This window comes from Oratosquilla oratoria, chromosome 43 (genome assembly GCF_046742065.1).
Source record: "Oratosquilla oratoria isolate Oo_2021 chromosome 43, ASM4674206v1, whole genome shotgun sequence".
Taxonomy (NCBI): domain Eukaryota; kingdom Metazoa; phylum Arthropoda; class Malacostraca; order Stomatopoda; family Squillidae; genus Oratosquilla; species Oratosquilla oratoria.
Window position 1 is genome coordinate 25,909,994 of NC_134819.1, and position 19,373 is coordinate 25,929,366.

Sequence of the window (19,373 nt, forward strand, 5' to 3'; positions counted from 1 at the left end):
CCCATTACCCTTGCGTTTATATATATATATATAGATATATATATATATGTATATATATATATATATGTATGTATATATATATATATATATATATACACACACACACACATATATATATATATATATATATATATATATATATATATATATATTATTTGGATGATGGAGAGCATAAACACAGGGGAAGGCTCGGAACCCTAAACACTCTAACGTTTCGTTCGCGTAGAACTTCTTCAGAGAGTGTATGTAGAACTGCAATTGAAGTTTATGTACTAAATCTAAATCTAATTGTATATATATATATATATATATATATATATATATATGTGTGTGTGTGTGTGTGTGTGTGTGTGTGTGTGTGTGTGTGTGTGTGTGTGTGTGTGTGTGTGTGTGTGTGTGTGTGTGTGTGTGTGTGTGTGTGTGTGTGTGTGTGTGTGTGGTGTGTGTGTATTTACCTAGTTGTATTTACCTAGTTGTATATTACGGGAAGGGGAGCTATGCTCGTGGGGTACCGTCTTCATTTCTCATTTTATCTAAACAATTTTTAAATTCATGTATTGTTTTTGCACACACCACTTTCTCATCTAACTTGTTCCAACTGTCTATTACTCTGTGTGGAAAGCTGTTCTTTTTCAAATCTCTTCTATAGCTGTCTTTTTTTATTTTCTTTCCGTGTCCTCTTGTATTTCTGTCATCCCATTTTATCAGATTCTCTCTATCAGTAATTTCTATGCCTTTCATGATTCTGTAAATAGCTATCAAATCTCCTCTCTCTCTTCTTTGCTCTAGTGTCTGTAGTCCAAGTTTTTGTAGTCTCTCTTCATATGATAGTTTTGAGAGTGTTGGTGCCAGTTTTGTAATTGCTCTTTGTATTCTTTCAAGTTTTTTTATACATTTTTTTGTACTTGGTGACCATATTGTTGCTGCATATTCTAATCTTGGTCTTATCAGGGTGATTAGGATTTTCCTCACCATTTCTTCATCCAGGTATGTAAATGCCACTTTGATTGTTCTTATTAAATTATAAGTTTCTCCAAAAATCTTATTTATATGTTTTTCAGGTGACATATTATTCATAACAATGACTCCCAGGTCCTTTTCATTTTCTACTTTTTTTATTCCTTCTTTTCCCAAATTATATGATCCTGTTATTCTGTTTTTGCTTTTTCCAAATTCCATTATACTACACTTTTTTGTATTGAACTCCATCTCCCACTTCTTACTCCATTCCTGTACTTTATTTAGATCTCTCTGTAGTGATTCACAATCTTCTTCAGTTTTCACTCTTTTCAGTAGTTTTGCATCGTCTGCAAAGAAGCTCATATAGCTTTCAATTCCTTCATCCATATCATTAATATATATAGCAAACATTATTGGGACCAGGACTGTTCCCTGCGGGACACCGCTTATTACTTCATTCCATTTTGAGTGTTGGTTTCTTATCACTACTCTCATTTTTCTTTCTTGCAAAAAGTCTTCCATCCAATTTAGTAATTTACCTTGTATTCCTCCTTCAGATTCTAGTTTCTTAAGCAACTTCTTATGTGGTACTTTGTCAAAAGCTTTTTTTAGGTCTAGAAATGCACAATCAGCCCATCCATCTCTTTCTTGTATTATTTCTTTTAGCCTTGAATAGAAGCATATTAAATTGGTGACGCATGATCGTCCTTGTCTGAATCCAAATTGCCTTGGATTTAGTACGTTGTTTTTTTCCAAGTATTTTCCCCATCTATTTTTGATAATTCTTTCACAAATTTTTGCTATTGTACTTGTTAGAGAGACTGGTCTATAGTTGGTAGGTTCCTCTTTATTTCCTCCTTTATATATAGGTACTATATTTGCTTTTTTCCAATCTTCTGGAACTTTTCCTTCTTTCAAGGAACTGCTTATTATGCTATGTATTTTGTCTGCCAGTTCATTTCTGCATTCTTTCAGAATCCAGTTTGCTATTTCATCTGGTCCATGTGATTTTCTGACATCAAGATTACTCAATTGTATCAATATTTCATTCTTTGATACTTCTATTTTTTCTATAGGGGGGACTTTCTCTTTCCATTCAATCTCTTCAGGTTGTATGTTCTCCCTTGTAAACACTGATTTAAAATGTTTGTTCATAATTTCCGCCATTTCCATTTCCTCAGTGTATTCAACTCCCCCTTGTCTTAATGATTGGAAAACAAATATGGCGTGTGACCGGTCCTACAGTTTTGAGCTCCGTGCTCTTTGTTAGAATTCCGGCAGTGTTATTGTGTTCCAACCCTTCGTTGTGTGCTGTGAGATATTATAAGACCACCTCTACCATTTTTTGTCATCACGGTGTGTGAACATTAACTAACTTAGTCTATAACTGTGAAAACATTATCCCTCCGACCTTCCTGGTCAGGGGCGGCCAAGTCTGCGCATGCGCAGTAAGAGGTTTGTGACGACATGGATGAATCGCTCTCCCCGCATACTGCCTCATAAATCCTGAACTCCTGTGAATAATCTTAACGTGTGGTAATCATGGACTACTCAGGGCCACAGGCTATTGCCATCGTTGAAGCCGATCTCGCTATGAGTGACGATGAAAATCCAATTAACATATGGCCCCCACTTACGACTTACAACCATCACGCTCAAGGAAATTCTCCTGCATCTGGCAACTCTGCACCACAACCATTTACCCCCGCTAAACGCACTCTAAATGAAGTCTCCAATAATAGGAGCCCACCACCTTCTCCTGCTGCTAAATCATCGAAGAAGAATCCAATGACAGAGCCACAAGCTTATGATATCACACCATCTCCCACCCCTACCCCCCCAATCTCGTCCTATACTTCGCCGTCACAGGCTCCTGCCTTTGCTCCCAGAGAGAAATATGTCAAATTAACTTTCCCTGACAACTCAAGCTGTGACGTGAAACTTCGGTGGCTCTCCAACGTTGCCAAGTCTTTCCGTCTCGATCGTGAGCTGGCTGAGGTGAAGATGTCAGCTATTACATCTCGTTTCGTCTATGTTTCAAGACAACGACAAGACATCATTACAAGTATCACGAGTGGGGAAATATTATCTTTACGCCTAGTCATCCAGGACTCCACGGAAAGACCACGTAAATTCCCTACGTACCTCCTCACTCGATACCCTGTCAGCATCGATGCCTCTCATGCCAAGGAATATCCAGGGATACATACAGCTCGCAGATTCGTCCAAAATGGGACGCCAATCAACCGACTAGTCATCACGTGGAGCCTACTTGAACCACCGCCGCCTACCTTAGAGTTCCCCTTCCTACCTTTCCTCCCTCCCTGTGAGCTTCGCAAAATGAAAGATGAAATTCCATGGTGCTATAAATGCTGAGGCTTCAAACATATCTCAAGATACTGTTCCGCTCCCGCAAAGTGTGCCTGGTGCGCGGAGAATCATGACACTCGTTCCTGCCCTCACCGCCCACCCACTCCACCCACCACGCCCGACGACTCCGCATCTACCTCAAAACTTTCCATATCCCCACCACCAGACACATCCCGATGGAAGTGCCCCCGATGCCATAAACCAGGGGTCAACGTTTGGCATGGCTGTACTAAGCGAACACCCACGGCCACTTCCCAAAGACTTGGACCACCACTATCATCACTACCACCACCACCACTTCCAGCCACCTCTCTCACGACGCCCAGCACCACGGACTCTGCTGAAGTACAAGCTCTTCGCCAAGCTGTTGCATCTCTCGAATCCCGCTGTTCAGCCCTCACGAAGCGATTCGATGCCATAGATGCCCGTATCGAAAGTTTAGTTAACCAACAGGCTACCACAGCAACCACACTTGCCAGTCTAGTTGAATCTCACAAAGTTGTTATCACCTCTGTCACAGCCCTTACAGAGCGACTTGATACAGTTGCCTCCCATCTAGAAAAGCTCTCGTCGCCTTTGAACTCCTCTACCCATGCTCCGCCTGGCAGCGCCCACATTCAAACACCAACCTCTTCCGGCTCTCGCTTCACGTCATCTCCTGGAATGCTTTCGGAATACGCCATAACACGAAACTCACTGCACTGAAGACATATGTCCATCGCCATCACCCCCAGATAATATTTATTCAAGAAGCCTTTCCCGGTGGTGCTCAGCCATGCGACACAGCACCTACGCTGTCTGGCTATGTCTCATACATACATCCAGCCAGGAATGGCCTCATTTCTTACGTCCACGCATCCATGCCACACAAGCTCCTTCGATGCTCCAGGGATACTACTATGACCTTTCAGTTAATTGAAGTCACTGTGGGCAATGGTAAACTTCGACTTTGCAACGTATACTCTGCCCCTGGTGTTATTAATCTTGTTGCCCTCCCAGTACCTACAAATCGTGGAGTGATTTATATGGGGGATTTCAACGCTCGACATCCTGCTCTTGGTGATGCCTCCCCTGTCCCCAACCGTAGTGGAATCCCTCTACTCAACTACATACATCGGTACCGACTCACACGATGGAAAACTGGTGGAGCCACACATGCACGTGGAGGCACAGTTGACCACATCATCACGTCTGGCCTCGTGCCATCCCGTGTCGCCTGTCAATCAATTCCTTCTCTCTTCTCCGACCATATTGCTCTTAGTTTATACTACTCCATACCATCTCGGATTCCAACTCCTCATCACCGGACCCGTATATCCATTCCTCCTAAATATTGCCCTACGTATATTTCGTACATCTCTAGTCTCCTTCCCACATTTGACTTCCTATCCCCCGACGCACTATACACGTCCTTAGTGAATACCACACACGACTTCTACAGCCGCTATGTAACCAAAGCTCACCTACCACGCCGCCCTGTACCTCACTCATGGACGTTGGACCACCGTATTATCCAAGCGGAGAGAGCTACACAGACTACTGGTCATACTTTTCAGACGCAACCCACACCTGATTCTTTACATCAGTACCAAATAGCACGGGATAATATGGTCGCCCTCCAGAACTGTGCCTACAAAGAGTCTTGGCAGAAATACACTGATTCCATAAATCACCAGACTAGTATCGCGACCATGTGGCGCCTTGTAAAAAGGGTCGTTAAGAAGCAACCTCCCAGCGCCCTCCATCACAGTCCAGCCGCCTACGCCCAGGACCTCATTACTTTATGGTCGTCACAGTCACAGACTTACAATCTTCCTACGCATATCCAAGAGGCACTCTCCACTCGTCGCAACACCCGTAATCTCCACCTAATGGCTGCTCTTCTCCACCCAGATGAAGAAGACGACGTCCCGATTACGGAGAATGAATTACGACTAGCCATAGCTAATACAAAAACTTCTGCCCCCGGGGATGACGGCATTACATACCAAGTGCTCCGACTCCTACTGGAAGTTCCTGGCAACCCCCTCCTTCGCCTCTTCAACCTCTGCCTCCTTCGTGGACATGTACCTGCAGCCTGGACTTTAAGCACGATTGTTCCGATACCGAAACCAGGTACTGATAAATTCAGGCCCATTTCCCTAACTTCATGCTTCAGCAAGATGCTTGAACGTATCATCCTTGCCCGGCTCATGAATCGTCTACAAGGTCAACTCTCCCCGCAGCTGTATGGTTTCCTCCCACGTCGAAGTACGCACCACTGCCTTACTGAGCTCTACACCCGCCTCTCTCCCACCAGCGTAGTTGCCTTCCTGGACCTCAAAAGTGCTTTCGATGTAGCCAACCATGAAATAATTCTTGACCAGCTGGTTACCTTCGGAGTGCAAGGAAACCTCCTTCGATGGATTCGAGGTTATCTGAGTAACAGGAAGTCACGTGTTCTCTTTCGAGGTGTGTGCAGTTCCTACGAGCAGTTCAAACTCGGTACCCCGCAAGGTGGCGTACTAAGTCCATTTCTTTTTAACGTCTTGATGCACCGCTTACTCTCACTTCTTCCTAACGTTCCCGGTACAACCCTTCTCTGCTACGCGGACGACATCTGCATCCATTCCAACTCGCCCGCTGACCTCCAATTCGTCCTAAATGGCTTCTACACGTCAACTACCGCTTGTGGTCTCATCATTTCCCCTGAGAAGAGCAGAATATTTTCATCTCGTACTCTCCAAGCACTACCGACGTTCAACATGGGAGGTGATGTTATCCCTCATTGCACACAGTACACATACCTTGGAGTACCAGCCCGGATCACTCCAGCCATACCGACTCGACAACGTATCCATCCCCTTGTTAATGATCTCCTTGATCGTCTGCAGGCCCGTTTTAACCCTATCAAGTGGCTTGCCACAAATTCCACCGGCGCTTCATTACCAATGGTCAGAACTCTATACACCACATTTCTTCGATCACTCGTTGACTACTTATCACCTGCCCTTTGTCAACTTCCCAGGAGAGCTTTGGAACCTCTCGAAAAATTCCAAAATAGAGTAATGAGATTTATCTTAGGTTGCCCTCCTTCGACTCGCATCGTTAACATGCAAAGTGAACTTGGTCTACCCTCGCTTGTAGAGAGAATATATGCTAACATGGCCATTCTCTCTGTAAAATGCCTCCGATCGCCCTATCTGTCCCCAAACTTTACTGCTACCATCAGAGCGTCGCTCGAACCTGACAGTGCACCCCGCCTCCCACTTCGACCAGGAGGCCGCAACCTCGTCACTACAGTGTGCAACACACTCAGAAACCTTGACATCCACGTCCCTGAAGAAACGGTTGAACCCGACTTGCCCCCGTGGCGAATCTCCCTCCCTAACGTCACCTTCACACCAACCTCCAAAGATGACCTTCCTGCACTTCAAAAGCAACTAGCACTAGAGACCATCGACAGCGTATCCTCAAAGATCCCCGCAGCGCATGTCATCTACGTGGATGGCTCAGTACAGGCTGATGGAAGAGCAGCGTGTGCCATGTACTCACCCACCTTACAGCCACCTGTGGAAGCTGGATGGATTGGCCGCAGGTTACCTGTCACATCAAGCTCCACGTTTTGTGAGCTACACGGAATCCTCGACGCAGTAACATACCTTGTAGACTGTAACGTAAATGGTGTGATCGTTTGTGACTCCCAACCAGCTCTACACGCCCTCTCCTCACCCAGACCCAACTACTATCGTGTTGTACAGGCCATACTGACCCAACTCGCCGTTGTTCATGAAACATCTATGGCCGTATCTCTCATATGGGTGCCCTCACATGTCGACCTTGCTGGCAACGACACGGTGGACCGTATTGCCAAAGCAGCTTGTGCCTTCGTCTTAGATAACGAACGCGTAGTACCCTCTCTCACATGCCTCAAAAACAGAATACACGCAGCCACTCACACCATAACAACACGCCGAAGAGATGCGGAACGAGCCACCAGTGTCTCCATTCAACACCACGACCACTTCCTACCCAGCCGCCACAAGTATCGCCGACGCGGACCCATGGTACGGAGACACAATGTTGTCAGTGCTCGGCTCAGACTCGGATATCGACCTGTGTGGCAAATATCCCAGGCGGAAGATATGCCACATTACTCATCATGCAGGCTGTGTAACCGCCCTAACGCCAACACTCTTGAACACTACTGTCTCCAATGCCCCATTGTGACAGACAGTATTCCACAGAGACAAGACGTGATAACTGTATATAAATATTTACTTAGTGACGACAACTTAGATACACTCCTAGCTCGCCACCCCCATTTTGGGGGATTTTGATTGTTAAATCCAATCATACCTCCTTTTGTATCTCTTTATATAATAATATGACTAATATACTATTGTTTGTCGCCCTCAGAAGCAATGAATTTATTAAACGGTGGACCATCTTACCAAGGCAGCCTATACCTACGTCATGGACGTCACGCGCAATGCTCACTCTATCATGCCTTAAAACAAGATACGAGTACACGCAGCCACTCATGCCATGTCAACACACCGAAAGATGCGGAACGGTCTACCGATATCCCCATACGACCACCTCCTACCCAACCGTCACAAGTAACGCCGACGCAAGACCATGGTACCAAGGCACAATAATGTCAGTGTTCGGCTCGGACTTGGGAGTCGACCTGTGTGACGGGGATCCCAGACGGATGATATGCCACGGTGATCATCGTGCGGGCTGTGTAACCGTCCTAACACGAACACCCTTGATATTATTGTCTCCAGTGACCCATAGTGACAGACAATATTCCCCGGAGACGGGGCATGATGATTATATGTAAACACTTACATAGTACCACTATCCCGCCATCACCATTTCGGGGGATCCTGAATGATTATTGTATTTTGTCTCCGTTTAAAGAATGTGTGTAATATATGACATGTCCTCTAACACAATGCTGTGATAGATGTACTATTGTTTGCCGCCCACGGGCGTAATAAATTTATTAAAACCAAAAACCAAAAACTTGTCTTAATTTCTCCAAGTCCTGTTTGTTTTTCAGTTTATTGTTTACAAATCTGTAGAATAGTTTTGGTTGATCTTTACATTTTTCTATGACGTCTTTTTCATATTTTCTCTTTTCCTCTCTGCATGTTTGTACATATTCATTTCTATAACTGGTATATATTTTCCATTTTTCAGGTTTTCTGTCTTTTTTCCATCTGGTCCAGGCTTTGTCTCTTTTATCTTTTAACTCTCTACAACTTTTGTTGTACCAGCATTTTACATATTCTTTTTCTTGTTTTTGTCTTGGGACATACTTTTCCACTCCTTTTTTGTAAATTGTTGTCAAAATATTCCATTTCTCTTCCACTGATGTTTCTTCTTTGTATATTTCTTCCCAGTTTTCTTGTTGAAAGAATTCTCTTATTTTATCAAAGTTTGTTTTTTCATACATCATTCTTCCTTTTCTATATTGTTCATTTCTTTTGATATATTTTTCTTCATTAAGTTCCAGTTCAATCAATATGTGGTCACTTTTACCTATTGGTGTTTTATATTCAATCTTGTCCACTATTCTAGGTTCAGATGTAATTAATAAGTCTAGTCTCGATGGTTCTTCTTCATTTCTATACCTAGTGTTCTCCTGTATCCATTGTGTCATTGTGTGGTCAATAATCATCTCAAGTAGAGCGTTTCCCCATGAGTCATCTCCACCCTTTACTGTCATTTCTTCCCAGCAGATTTCTTTGCAATTAAAGTCGCCCATCAGAACTATTCTTCCTCCATCTTCCATTATTTTATTTAATGTTATCTTTGTGTCCTCTAACATACTTTTATGTTCACTCTCCTCCCATGAGGCTGTTTTTGGAGGCACATAATTTATCACAAATTTTCTGCTCTTCTTATCTCTGTCTTCCACTTCTATCATAATCATCTCTACTGTATTCTTTCCATATATGACACCTTTCACGTTTATATCCTTCTTAGTCAGGAACATAACTCCACCCCCTTGCTTTTTCTCTCTGTTTCTAATCCAATAATTGTATGCATCATGTCCTACACTGTTGGGTGGTAGTGGGCCTTTTAATTTTGTTTCTACAATTCCCATTATGTCTGGTTCTTTTTCTTTCAAATAATCATTCAGCTCATTCAATCCTGTTATTAATCCATCTATATTTGTGTAAGACACTCTTAGTTTTCTGCCACTTCCATTGTGTTCTCTGTTTCCCTTATGTTTTTCTTTTGTATGTCGAACTTCCTTAGTTTCATGTTCACTACTCTCCAATAGAATCTCTCTTTCTCTGACTCCGTTCTGTTCTCGTTTTTTGCCTTAGCTTCCAGTCTTTTCTGCTTTTCTTCCTCTCTTTCCTCTTTATTCATTTCCCTTTTTATCCATATCTTTTTGTATTGTTCACTTGTTGCTAGTTTCCCTGTTTTGGATAAGATATTCTCTGCCGTTGTTTGTGACTTGAATTTAATCTTAATTGGTCTGGTCTTGTCTGTGCTATACTTTCCGAGTCTAAATTTCTCTTCGATTTGTTTCATAATTCCTGGTTCATCTTCCTGAACTGATTCTAGTAATTGGCTTACTTTTTCATTTTCCTCTTTGATTCTTGTGGTTCTATCTGGGTTATGTTTCTCTTCCATTCCTAATATAATTATACATTTCTTTTTGTCTGCTAAGTCTCTTACTATATTCTCATTCTGTCTCATCACTTTAATAACTGAGTTTTCAGTTTGTTCATTCATTTGCTGTCTGATTATGTCAGTGAATGCAACCTTGCTATTTTCTTGATTTTTTTTTCCAACCCTCCTTGTTCTCCATATTATTCTCCTTTAAGACTTTATTCTCATCTTTTACTTCTTTTAACTGTTGTTTTAATTCTTCAATTTCCTTAGTTAAGTTTTTGTTCGCCCTCTCTAGTTCTTCCAATTTTTCAATTCTTCGTATTATACTGTCAACATTACCGAACCTACGCTCCAAGTCCTCGTTCATCTTATCGACCTTCTCTTCTAGTCTTGTCAGTCGGGGGGGGGGGGGGTTGTGTCCCCCCCACCCTCTTTAAATCCCTTGAAAATATTCTCATCACTTTCTACTGTATTGCTCCTATCTATACCTCTAATCTTCACATTCCTATTAGACATGTCGTCATCATCCAGCTCGTCTTGTGGTCGTTTGTCCACCTTTCGGCGGCCCGTCAGGGCCAATTCCTCCACCTCCTCATTACCTTCCATTTCCCCAGTAATCCCTCCCCCTCTCCTCTTTCCTTACTTTCCCACTACCCCACGAGCAATTTCCCCCCACCCTGCAAATACAAAAAGGCACTTCTCTTTGCGTTGGGATCCACAATCTGCACTTCTTGTAATAATATTATAGAAAGAAATATTATTGAATCTTGTTTTATAAAAATAAATTTTGGAAATAACATGAACTTGAGTTTGGGTTTATTTAAATTGGACAATTTTATTATTGACAAAATTGTGTGTGATAAAATGTAACATGGGACCTCTCCGAGTATCCTTGTCTTCTTATGTATTTATTGTTTCTTTCTGTATTGCTTTTTTGTACCTTTGAAAATGTCTAAATAGACGAAAACGTTCGGTATCTGTTTTTTCAATTTCCCGGTGGTTTCTGCAAAAAAAAAAATTTATATATATATATATGTATGTATGTATCACTAAAAAATACGCCTAGTAAACAGCCTTACCACCGTTACTGAACATCAACAAAACATCAGTAGCAATACCAAATACCACAACACTTTCTTACTTTTTTTCATCTTTCATTTTTTTTGTTTCGTGCAGGTTGGCAAAGCCGAAGGGAGTGTTAGGTCGCGTCAACGGTTATTATCCTGACGTGGCGAACTGGTTCGTTACGGGCAGCAGGTGCCGTTCATGGACTCCACGAAAAGGAATCGACATATGATCTGTTGATCGCCCGGATACTATTGATTCCACAGTTGCCGGATACCGCAATCGACAACTGAAAATCAAGAATATAAAAGTGACTTTTTCGTAATGATGTAATACTATAAAAGAAATTAAAATGCGTCCATTAGATGATAGATACTTTGGTACCTCATCCAGATCACTAAGGATTACAAAGATCATGACGATAAAGAGAATTTTTTATCCATAACTAGGTCGGATGCGGAAAAAATAATAATAGCAAATGAAATAGATAAATAATTGAACAAATAAGTAAAAAGATGAAATTGATAAATGGATATTGATAAACAAATAGATAAATGATAATAAATAGAAACACAGTAATTAAGAAAAAGATCAAGTAAGATAAATGGCAAGCATTGCAGCATATTGCTTAGGTGCTTATCTAAATGAATCTTAAAACTTCGAACTGTACTACATTTCACTACTTTTGCAGGAAGTTTATTCCATTCATTTACTACACGGTTGGCGAAGTTGTTTCTACCCACTTACAAACTAAATCTACTTCCTGACATTTTGAGGTCATTATTTCTTGTCTGAATCGCACTCAGTGTGAAAATTTCGTCATGTATGATGTCAATTCCCTTTAGAATCTCAAATATCTGCATCAAATCATCCCTAAGTCTACGCTTCTTTAGGGAAAAAAGATTCATATGGTTTAGTCGATTTTCGCATTTTTGATATTTGGAATCAGTTTTGTCAATGGTTTGTATATATATATATATATTCGAAAATAGCTGGAGTCCAGGAACCATTTTATGGAAGAAAGTATACGCTGGACTCGACGTTCGTCAATTTATTCCGACGTTTCGAACCCTGTCCGGGCTTCGTCTTCAGGGTAATAGGTATGACCCTGAAGACGAACCCCAAACAGGGTTCGAAACGTCGGAATGAATTGACGAACGTCGAGTCCAGCGTATACTTTCTTCTATAATATATATATGTATATATATATATATATATATATATATATATATATATATGTGTGTGTGTGTGTGTGTGTGTGTGTGTGTGTGTGTATATATACGTATAAATATATATATATATGTGTGCGTATATGAATATATATATATGTGTGTGTGTGTGTGTGTTTGTATATATATGTGTGTGTATATATACATACATATATATATATATATGTATATATATATATATATATATATATATATATATATATATATATACATAAGCCCTGCCAAGGAATTCGAACCCTGTATTAGGCGAGCCCTCCGACAAGTTTCTAAAAATGTTCAATCTGTCTTTAACATACACAACTTGTCGAGGGGCTCGCCTAATACGGGGATTGGATGAAAATGAGACTAGATCTTCTGATTTTATGTGAAGCGTGGTCGGGGACTTGTACAGTCCTTTTAAACCATCGCACGTAGCTCAGACGCTAGCGTCTTGACTTCGTGATTATATGCGCACAGGTCAGGGTTCGAATCCCTTGGCAGAGCTTCTAAAAATGTTCAATGTCTTAAAATACACAACACACACACACACACACACACACACACACACACACACACACACACACACACACACACACACACATATATATATATATATATATATATATATGTGTATATATATATATATATATATATATATATATATATATATATACAGTATAGATAGATATATCAATCTCTGTAATGAGATTCGGTGACTATACGAAAAAAAAATATTTCAAATGTGTGTGAACCAACAATTTATATAGCTTGTTAATGACAAATGGACTTTTAAAATCAAAGATCGCGCAATCAGCCCTAGAATCTTATTTGTTTTCTCTAACGCGGAAATATACTGATAATTACGCCGATTTTTTTTTCATTATCCACTTTTGTGATTGAATTTCCAAACAACTTGTAATCGTACTTATTGTTACTTTTACCTGTGCGAGTAGCCCTACATTTACATGTATTAAATTTTATTTAAACCACTTTTCAGACCATTGCTTTAGTTTATCTAAATTTTCTTCAATATCTAATTGGTCTAAGTGACCATTTGCCATTCTGCATACTTTTGAATCATCAGTCCGTGGTCTATATAATTTATATATACTATGAATAGAAATGGCATAAGAAAGTAACCTTAAGGAACTCCACTCTTATAGACTTTGTATTTTTTTTTCTGCTACAAACTAATTTGATTAACCTTCCATGGTACGAGGGTTTAACTACATAATAACCTTTCAAAATCTTAAAGATTTCTCCGTATATGTGTTTTGTCGAAAATAGCCATTCTTTCTATCCTTGGTGACACTATCGCACCAAAGAAGTTGAGTCGAAGAGATGGCAAAGGAAAAATTTCAGGAGAAAGGAGGAATAGTAGAGGTTTTGACGAATCAGCATTATTTTTAATTGGAAAGTAGTCTCCATTCATGAAAAAATATATATGAATGACTGGTCCGTAGGGATGTTTGTGACGTCGGCTCCCATTCGCCTAATATATAAGGACGGGGCCTTGGACGACAGAGACAAAAGTCACAGAAGTCGAGAGAAGTCGACAGAAGTCAGCAGGGAAAGGAAGCAGAGAGACTATACAGAGACGGCTCCAGAACATAGCAGAAATAGAAGAAAGAAAAAAAGTTGCAGCCCAAGGCCCATCTCAACCTACGTAGATTTATCTACATCGTTGACTTACGACAACTCTGCTAAAGAAGTCCTTTGGACCATAAATATAGGCCGTCTCCAAAACGATGTGTTCAACCTTCGTTTAATTGAATTCATCGGACACTATCCAGATTACTACTGGACTACGAGTGACGCAACTCTTCTGTCGTTTCTCTATTGAAGAAATATCTTCAAATATCTATTTGTTCCTGACTACCAGAAGCTTCTCCTACCAGATGAAATTACTAGAATCTGCCCCCTTCCAGAAGTTATCGTTCACCTCAAACCACCACTACCAGAAACCGCCCCTTCCAGAAGTTATCGTTCACTTCAAACCATCAATTCATCTCACTCAGTGATGGTTGGAAAGACTCATCTACACCATAATCAAGACTTCGTTTCGACCACCTGATCATTCGAGGTACAAATTACTTGGTAAATAATCTGAATCCTTTAATTATCATAGGGACTGTTATATTATCATTATTCTATGTTCATTTATGTGTTATGTGTTATTCTTGTTAGTGTAATAATATTTAGTTTAACGAAGATTTTAATTATCCTGCCTGAACTATTACAAAGGATTACAAAGGCAAAGCATGCCGACAGGAGACCTTTTGATCCATATCTAGGTCGGATGCCAAAAAATCATATTAATAATCAATTAAAACTATAACAATGTAAATAACAATTAAAATACATAAATAAATGCATTGGTATAGTTGAATAACAAACAAACAGGTAAATAGTAAATGATAATAAATTGACATATAACTAATAATAAATGAAAATCAGACAGACAAATTATAACAAAACAAAAACAAATAATATAACATAAATTATAATAATTACAGCATCTTACTTAGGTATTTATCTAAATGATTCTTAAAGCTTCGAACTGAACTACATTGCACTACTTGTGCAGGAAGTTTATTCCATTCATTAACTACACGGTTGGCAAAGTTGTTTCTACCTACTTCCAAATTGAATCTATTTCCGGACAGTTTGAGACCATTGTTTCTTGTCTGATTCTCATTCAATGTGAAAATTTGGTCACTTTTGATGTTGTCAATTCCCTTTAAAATCTTAAAGACCTGTATCAAGTCACCTCTGAGTCTACGCTTTTTTAGGGAAAACAGATTCATGTGCTTAAGTCGATTTTCGTATGATTTATTTTTGATATTTGGAATCAGTTTTGTGGCTCGCCGTTGTACTTTTTCCAGTCTGTCAATGTCTTTAATGAGATTCGGTGACCATACGGAAACAGCATATTCCAAATGTGGACGAACTAACGATTTATATAGCTTGTTAATGAGTGATGGACTTTTGAAATCAAAAGATCGCGCAATCAATCCCAGAATCTTATTTGCTTTCTCAGAGGCTGAAATACACTGCTTGGATGATTTGAGGTCGTTACTGATAATTACGCCGAGATCTTTTTCACTATCCACTTTTGTTAACGAATTTCCAAATAACTTGTAATCGTACTTGCTGTTATTTTTACCTATGTGCATTACCTTGCATTTACTTGTGTTAAATTTCATTAGCAACTTTTCAGACCATTGCTGTAATTGATCTAAATCTTCTTGAATATCTAATTGGTTTGAGTGATCATTTGCCACTCCGCACAGTTTTGTATCATCAGCAAATTTGGAAACAGTAGATTTTAGTCCATGGTCTATATCATTTATATATACTATGAATAGAAGTGGCCCAAGAACGGAACCCTGAGGAACTCCACTTGCAACACTTTTCCATCCAGAAGTTTTTCCATTTAAAACAACTCTCTGTTTTCGACCTTTCAACCAATTACTAGTCCAACCTAATAGGCTACCACTTATTCCATGCAAAGCTAATTTAGTAAGTAGTCTTTCGTGTGGGACGGTATCAAAAGCTTTTGCAAAGTCTAGATATATTAAATCTATATTGTTTCTTTTGTCATAATTCGAGATAACTGTGTTGTAGAATTCGAGTAAGTTAGTCACGCAAGAACGTTTCCGTCTGAAACCATGTTGGCTATCATTTATCAAACGGTTACTTTCTAAATGATATTCGATAGCATCTCTGATGATAGTTTCCATTATTTTTCCTACGATCGAAGTCAAACTAATAGGCCTATAGTTATTTGGTTTCTTTTTGTCACCTTTTTTGAATATGGGAGTAACGTTAGCTAGCTTCCATTCTCTTGGGACATCTCCGGATATGATGGATTTCTTGAAAATAATTTCTAATGGAACAACAATCTCATTTTTCATTTCCTTTAAGATTCTTGGATACCAACCGTCAGGCCCTGGTGTTTTATTAACTATGAGTTTGTCTATACACCTTTTAATTGTTTCTTTTGTTATATTTACCGTAGTGAGTAAGTTTACCCCAGACTTTTCACAGGTTTCAGTTTGGAATTCACTTTGAGGTGTTTCGTTTACGAATACCGAGCTAAAATAATTGTTTAAGAGATTACACATTCCTTCATTTGAATATTCAAGTTGACCGTCAGCAGATAATAGTGGACCAATGTGATTCCTAACAACCTTTTTATCTCTAATGTAACTATAGAATTCTTTGGGATTCTCTTTGGATTTCTCAGCGATGTTCATTTCGTATTGTCGTTTTCTTTTTCTTATTGTCTTTTTTAAATCTCTCTGTATTGATACATAACTTTCATAGTCATTAGATGCACCCGAGCACTTATATTTCTTATAAGCCTGTCTCTTTTTAGCAATACTTTTTTCAGTTTCTTTGTCGAGCCACTTTGGGCGAGCCTGATTTGGGGGACGTCTGTCCTTAAAAGGAATGTAAGTTTGAATCATCTTAGTGAGCGTATTTTGAAATATTTCCCACATCTGATCTACAGGCCTTTCGTTTAATTTTTCCTCCCAATCTGTAAGCTGAAGCTCCTGACGTAGTTCTATGAACTGAGCTTTACTGAAATCGGGTATTTTAGAAGCACAAGTATCTATTCTAAAATTGTTTAGGAGTTTGAATCTGACTAAGTTGTGATCGCTATTTGCAACAGATTCACCGACTTCTACATCAGTTGCCATGCTTTCGCGGCTAGTGATCAATAAATCGAGTAAGTTTCCATATCTTGTGGGCTCTTTTACATGCTGAATTAAGTAATTGTCACCAAGAAAATCAATCAAGCGACTACCTATATGGCCATGTTCAAGGGTCATCCAATCAATGTCAGTAAAATTGAAATCACCCATTATCAATAAATCCCGGTTGCAGAAACTAGACAGTTCTTGAAATAACAGTTTGTCGTCTGCTAATGATAATGTCTTTGGCCTGTATATTACACCTATATTCATTTTTTGTCCATTTGTTTGGGTTAACTCAACCCACAAACTGTCATATGCATCCTGTTTCACTTTCTCTAAAACACAAGCATGAACATTGTTTTTAACGTACAATAGAACACCCCCACCTTTCTTGTGGTTTCTATCCTGATGAAAGTGTTTAAATCCCGCAATATTAAATTCAGCTTCGAACTCTGTACCATTTAACCATGTCTCAGTTATTCCTATCATATCGAGATTTTCGCTTTTGACATACGCCTGTATTTCTTGAAATTTGTTCCTAATACTACGAGCATTAAAGTACATAGTTTTAAGAAACTCCTGATTATTTCTTTTTGACACATTTTGAGTTTCTATATCATGTCTTATATTATCATTTTGTTTTTTATTTATGCCTTGCTCTATATTATTATTATTTGGTCCTTCATTGACATTCAATGTCTCATTAACATTTCTCCTATCAAAATTAACATTTCCCCCATCACGGACATCTGGTCGATTACGGTCATCCGATCTATTTTGTACATTTTGTCCCCCTACGTCACCGTGATTCACGCCGGCCTCCCGTCGTTCAGTGACATTATGTCCGGCATCCCTTTCTAAAATTATATTTTGTCCTCCAGTGACATTATATCCTACCGTGATATTTTTTCCTCCACTATAATTACATCCCATCGTGATCTTTTGTCTTCCACTGTCATTACATCCTATCTTGATATTTTGGCCTTCATTGACATTCTGTCCGGTATCTCTTCCTAAAATTATATTTTGTTCTTCACTGAAATTATATCCTACCGTGATATTTTCTCCTCCATTATCATTACATCCTATCGTGATATTTTGTTCTCCACTATCATTATTTCCCATCGTGATCTTTTGTCCTCCACTGTCATTACATCCCATTGTGACATTTTGTCCTAAGACATTACATCCTAATGTGTCATTTCGTCCTCTAGCGATATTACATCCTATCATGATATTTTGGCCTTCATTGACATTCTGTCCGGTATCCCTTCCTAAAATTACATTTTGGCCTTCAATGACATTATATCCTACCGTGATATTTTCTCCTCCATTATCATTACATCCTATCGTGATATTTTGTTCTCCACTATCATTACTTCCCATCGTGATCTTTTGTCCTCCACTGTCATTATATCCCATTGCGACATTTTGTCCTATGACATTATATCCTAATGTGACATTTCGTCCTCTAGCGACATTATATCCTAAAATTATATTTTGTCCTATACTGGTACATTGTTGTACATTAATGCTATACTCTACACTGTTTTCCCAAGTACATTCTATTTCCCCTTCCCTTTGGCCTTTTACCCTAAAAAAGGAGCTAGTTCATTACAAACTCCCACAATGAGGTTTGTAAGAACATCTTTGCCTCTGCGGGTAAGGTGGATCCCATCAGAAGCGTAAAGGTCATGGCGCCTAGAAAAGAGATACCAAGGATCAAGAAAGTGGTATCCCAATTGTGTGCACAACTGCGATATCCTATCATTGATCCCTATGGCTCTACTGTTCCAACACGAACCTGCGTAGATCCTCGGGAGGATCCCACAGACTACGTGACGGCTCCCACGTTCCTTCATCTCCTGAAGGAGGACCTTGTAATTCCGAACAAGCTCCTCTGATCTCACCCTACCTATCTGTCATTCGTCCAAACTGCGCACGGCCTTAACTTTTTTTATTTTTCGTGTCGTGACTAGCCTGACCCATAGGTGAGTCGTGACACACACACACACACACACACACACACACACACACACATATATATATATATGTATATATATATATGTATATATATATATATGTATATATATATATATGTATATATATATATATATATATATATATATATATATATATATATATATATGCTGGTACATCGTGACAAGTTGATGAAGGTGGAAAAAGAAGTCACGGGTCTAGTTCCGAGTTCCTGAGTTTATTACTGACCGGTTTCGCTCTATGCTTCTTTAGAGGAATGTGACTCTGGGGTGAAGCTGGCGGTATACATAGTCTGAGTAGGACCGCGTTCCCTCCTTGGAGGTGGGTTCCGTTTTGTTGTACAATGAATTACAATTTTTAATACAATGAACAATAATTTCAATACAGTGTACAATAATTTTTGTGATGTAGCTATTAAAAACGGACATTAGATACAGCTCCGGTG